This window comes from Chinchilla lanigera, unplaced genomic scaffold, assembly GCF_000276665.1.
Source record: "Chinchilla lanigera isolate Chin_1 unplaced genomic scaffold, ChiLan1.0 scaffold00067, whole genome shotgun sequence".
Classification (NCBI taxonomy): Eukaryota; Metazoa; Chordata; class Mammalia; order Rodentia; family Chinchillidae; genus Chinchilla; species Chinchilla lanigera.
Window position 1 is genome coordinate 5,497,017 of NW_004955468.1, and position 6,000 is coordinate 5,503,016.

At 37.6% G+C, this 6,000-nt stretch overlaps 1 protein-coding gene and 1 pseudogene across 3 annotated transcripts in view; both read right to left on the minus strand.

Annotated features, from left to right (window-relative positions):
• The window catches only part of Dpy19l3 (dpy-19-like 3 (C. elegans)), a 78,863-nt gene that overhangs the window by 30,923 nt on the left and 41,940 nt on the right, over nucleotides 1-6,000 (minus strand). The gene's annotated exons all lie outside the window — the stretch shown is intronic.
• On the minus strand, nucleotides 1,718-4,299 carry LOC102011971 (annotated as a pseudogene).

Below are 6,000 nucleotides of genomic sequence, written 5' to 3' on the forward strand. Positions count from 1 at the left end.
TCCATTTAACATGTGTCATTCATGACTTCTGGTGTATTCATACATTGTGCGACTATCACAACACTCTAATTTTCATATAGTCTCATTACTTCAAAAGAAGTCCTATACCCATTAGCCATCACTCTCCATTATCCCTCTGCACCCTGCAATCTTGGAAACCACTAATGTGCTGTCTATAGACTTGCACATTCTGGACGTTTCATATAAATGGAATAATGAAGCATGTAGTCTTTTGTGATTGGTTTCTTTTACTTAGTACAGTGTTTTCAAGTTTCATCTATGTTTACCATGTATCAGTACTTCATTTTTTTGGTATTGTTGAATACTAGTAATTTGTGGATATACTATAGTTTGTTCATTTATTCACTGGTTGGTGGGTATTGAGGCTGTTTCTACTTTTTAGCTATTAATGATGCCGCTGTGAGTGTTCATATACAAATTTTTGAGTGCATGTGTCTTTTCATTTTTGGGGGTATGTACCTAGAAGTGGAAGTGCTAGATCACATGGCAACTTTATGTTTAAATTCTGAGGAAATGTTTTTCAAAGTGACCGCACCATTATATAATCTCACCTGCAATGTATACCAGAGTTCTAATTTCTCCACACCCTCACCAACATTTGTTATTATGTCTTTTTTAAAAAAAATTTCAACCATCTGAGTGGATATAAAGCAGTATCTTGTGGTTTCCATTTGCATTTTTTTGGTTGCCAATAATGTCAAGCATCTTTTCACGCATCTGCTAGACATCTGTACATCATATTTGGAAAAATGTTTACTCAAATCCTTTGCCCATATTTTACTGTTGAAAAAGCTGTAAGACTTCTATAGATTCTGCAGAGAAATGATTTGCAAACTGCTGTATAATTCTCCCATTCTAGGGTTGGTGTACTTTGAAGCACAGAAGTTTTTTGTCCAACTTCATTCTTTTGGATGTGGCTATCCCAGCACCATTTGTTAAAATGACTGTTTAATTATCCTGGCAACTTTGCTGCAAATCAATTGACAATTTTCAGATCAGAGAAACTGTCAACTGATTTGCAGCAAAGGTGCCACGGTAACTTTTTTTTAAAAAAATTATTTTAAAGAGAAAAAACAAAACAATAAGAACAACCCCCTCCACAAACAAACACAAAGTCAAAAACAAAACAACAATAAAAAAATAAAAATGATACAGAATTTCAAAAGAAGGTGAGAGGAACTTAACAGTAGTTGTTATGTTACATATTGTTATCTTCAAAGTAGTTGCTCAGATCGCCAGACATAGGCATGCAAGATTGATAAAACAATTAAGCATTAACTGTTCCTTTCAACCAACAGAAATCAGTAGTGTAATTACCCCACCTATCTCCTGTTTGTCTGTCTGTCTATCTATCTCTCCTCTCCTCTTCTCCTTTCCCCCATCCCATCCTGTTAAAAAAGATAAACATTACAATGAAACTGAGTTTCAAAACACACTATTAGGACAGCTACAATAAACTGATACACTGTGCGTTGTCTTCCTAGTAGTGATTTTATTTTTTGGTACCAGGAATGGAACTCAGGACCTTGAGCTTGCCAGGAATGAGCTATATTATGCCAGGTGTGAGCTATATTATGCCGCTGAGCTATATCCCTGGCCTAATAGTGATTCAGGGTAGAAGATGTAGGCAAGATATCCTGTCTATGTAAAACAACGTTCACTGAGACTCCATCAGCTGCCAACGGTGTTCCTGCTGTTAAATGCCTTCTTCCTTGGCAATTCTTGAGTGGTCCCACAAATGCTTTCTTCTCCTCCATGGTCTGGAAGCAGCCTTGGAAGTGGTGTGAATGAACTTGAGGTCAAACTTCTCCAGAGTGTGTTGTTTGGTTTGCACGCACAAACTAGCAAGGACGTGTGGAGGATGAGCACCTACTTCTTCATTCCCACCACACAGCCTTTTAGCATGACCAAGTCATTGGTCACTTCACCATGGTGGACAAAGCCACCTAAAGGGTTGACACTCTCGTCAGACAGGTTGCAGTTGTTGGTAGCTGATTAGCTTGCTGTCCTTGATGAGGTAGCCCTGACCAGTCTTGTAGATCTTGATCTTGGTAGGGTGATGGTAACCTTTCTGCCCAGCACGTGCCACGGAGAAGGCCACACAGGCAGGATGCCATGCTCCAATAAAGTAACCTTGCACAGATCTCAGTGGGTGTTGTGGGACAGCTTCTCAGTGTGTCAGCTACTGGTGACCCCTTTGTAGCCTTTGCCCTTGGTCACCCCAATGACATCGATCATCTTGTTCTGCCTGAACACCTGGCTCATGGGGACCTGCTGCTCCAGCCTCTCCTGGGTCCAGTCCAGCACCTTGGCCACAGTGTCCCCACTCACCTGGATCTCCATGAGGTGGACCTTCTGCTGTGGTGGAAGCACGCACATCTGGGCATAGACTATAATTCAGATGACCTGGCAGTACTTCTTCACGCTGCCGAAGTCGTTATGCAGCTGCTTCTTCCTATGTCTTCCTGCCATTTCTTGCAATACTTGGCGAAGGCCTTCTTCTTAAATGTAAGCCAGTTCTCATAGACGTGCCTATGGCACTCATCACTGATATGCTCTGCAAAGACAGTCCTGAAGGTCTGGAGGCCTCGAGGGCTTTCCACATAGCCCACAGTGCCTACAACCATCATAGGTGGTGTCTCCACAATGGTCATAGCCTCCGCAATTCCTTCTTAGTCACCTTGGATCCCGGCCAATCCAGTTCACTCACAATGTGGGTCATGCCAGTCTTGTAGCCCAGAAAGGCCGTGAGGTGGATGGGCTTGGAAGGGTCATCCTTGGAGAAGCTCTTCACCTTCCCTTGATGCCTGCTGCTACACTTCCGAGGCAAGAAGCCCAAGGACCCATGTCTGAGAGTGGAGAACTTCCTGTGTTGTCAATGTTCCACTGGTAAAGCTGGTCTCTCAGTTTTGTAACAATTATGTCTATTCTTCTGCTAGTATTATACCATCTTAATATGGCACTGTAGTAAATTTTAAACTTAGAAAGTATGAGTCTTCCAATTTTGTCTTTTTCTTTTCAAAGATTGTTTTGGTCATTCTGGGTCCTTTGGATTTCCATATGGATTCTGGGATCAGAATTTTAATTTCTGTGGAAAGTCTATTTGACATTTTTAAGAAGCTACCTAGGATTTTGACAGGCATTACATTGACTCTGTAGATAGATTTGGGGAGTACTGTTATCTTAGTAAACCCATCAATACATGAATATGGGATAGCTTTCCAGTTTATCTAGGTTTTCAAAACTTTCAATGTGTTTTAGTTTTTAGGGTACAATTTTTTTTTTTTTAACTTTTTTGTTACATTTATACTCAAGTATTCTATTCTTTTTGATGCTATTCCTTCTAGGAAGTGTTTATATTCTTTGTTCTCTCTTTAAAAATTTTTTTTCATTGATCTCTCGGAATCCTCTGGATGCCAACTCATTTACAAATACTTAAAATGTTCTTACCTTCATCTGAAGTATGGTTTTTAGTGCTAGGAATTGTTTTTACATCAAGTGGATATGCTTCTAGAAAAAGGTGTAGTTTGTGTAATGACAAGATCATATAAATTCATAAGTGTAGGAACTGTTTTTACATCAAGTGGACATATTTCTAGAAAAAGGTGTAGTTCATGTAATGACAAGATCATATAAATTTCTAAGTGTAATGATATCTGAGCTCAAGAGAAACATTGTTGATGAACAACCAGAAAAGTAAAACTGAGCAGTATATATGAGGTGTGATAAAAATATGGTGGATGTTTAAATTTTTTAAAAGAATTAAATTTCAATGATAGTAAGAGACACATGGCCATTAATTCCCCTCAAAATATTTCCCTTTACTTCAGATACGTTTAGTTCATTGTTCTTGCCACTTTCTGAAGAGCTCTGGAAGTCCTCTTTTGTGAGTGTCCTTTTTTGATGTTCTAAACTGCCTAAAAATGTCTATGGTAGTTTCTACTAAATAACATTACAGTGTGTCTGCATCCACCTTTTTCACCAGATCTAGTTCAGCAGTCACTGGACCTGTGATTTCTGGTTCCTCTCCAAAGTCAAAATGACCATGAAAGGTTAATGCTTTTAATTAATTCAGGACACTGAGGCAGCCATGACAGTATCTTAGTTAAAGACACAAAAGAAGACTTCTAGAACTGTTCAGAAAGTTACAAGAATGATGGAATAAGTGTGTTCAAAGCAACGGGGAGTATTTCATGGGGGATACATGACAATATCTTATTTATTGTAATAAAGTTTTAAAAATTTAAACCTTTACTATATTGTTTGATCACACCTCATATCCTGAAAAGTCCTGGATTATCAGTGGTATAGCTGATGTGCCTTTAGAAGTTTTCTACTAATAGAGTTGCAGGATAGAAATAGGCAACAATAATATATTCTTTCTGCGTAGAATAAAAGGGATCTTCCTTAATGGATTATGTTCATGCTCTCCATCATCATTCAATATAATGACAGCTAATATTTGTTTGAAGTTCATGAAATGTCACAGTTTTCTCCCAAAAGACTTACAAATGACTCATTTAAACTGAGGCAGTCTGGCTCCAGAGCCTGTGTTCTTAACCACTATGCTACACCAGTTAGAACGTAAGTACTGCCAAGGACACACAGAATTCTGGCATCAAAATCTGTTAATGTTGGAAGCCTTTTAATGCTCCATGGCAATTATGGGGTAGAGCTGTAGGTTTATAATTTTATCAATTTTTTCAAAGAACTAATTCCTTTGATTTCATCAATTTTCATTATTATGTTCTCAATTTCATTGCTTTTTGCTCTTTATTTTCTTCTATTTACACTGGGTTTATTTTGCTCTTTTTTTTTTTCCAGGCAAAGACTTAAGATTTTTGATTTCAGACTTTCCTTCTTTTCCAAGGTAAGTACTTAGGATTATATATTTCCCACAACCACTGCTTTAGATGGGTCCCGCAAGTTGTTATATATTGCTTTTGCATGAGCTTCCATGTTCCTAAAGGCTTTCTCTTTGATCCAGATTGTTTAGTTTCCAAGTACTAAATTTTTCCTTTTATCTTTCTGCACTGATTCCTAATTTGTATTCACTGTGGTCAGAGAATATATTCTCTATGAGTTTAATGTTTTTATTTTTGTTGTTTTATGGCCCAGGGTACATAATCTATTTTGGTAAGTATTCTGTGGATACTGGAAAATAGGTATTCTACTATTCTAGGGAAGTGTTCCATAAGTGTTTATTGGATTCTCCTGGTGTTATTGAGTTCTGTGTTCTTGATAATTTTCTAGTATTCTATCAACTACTGAGAAGGAACTACTACTGTTGATTTGTCTACTTTTCCTTTTTGTATTGCCAGCTTTTGTTTCACATACGTTGTAGTTCTACTGTTTGGTGCATACACAGGTAAAACTGCTATGTTTTGGGGCACTCTGACCCTTTTACAGTTATATAACGTCTTGCTTGTCCCTGGTATATGTCTGTAGTCTGATGTCTACTTTGTGTAACCACACCTTTCTTCTGCTTAACATATGTCTTTTTTCTTGCAACCTACTTTTATTGCTAGGTTTGATGTGAGTTTCTTTCACAGACAACAGGTGAATCATGTTTTTCAAATCCACTCTCACCTCTGTCCTTCAATAACTTGTATTTTAGATCATTTACTTTTAATATAATTATGGCTACTTTAGGTTCTAAGTCTGCCATTTAATTATTTGTTTTTTGTTTGCTCTTTTTTTTATCCTTTTCTTGTCTTCCTGTGGGTTATCTGAAGAATTTTTAGAATTCCATTTTATTTATCCATAGTGTTTGATAGTGTATCTCTTTGTATACAGTTTTAGTGATTTTTCCGGGTAGTCTGTTACATTCATAACTTATTTTATCCTACTGAGATGAACATTTTACTACTTTGAGCAAAACACAGAAGCCTCCATTTAAGTCCCTTTACCCTTCCCATTTATAATATATTGCCTTGGGGATGGGGATTTAGCTCAGTGGCACAGAGCCTGCCTGGCAAG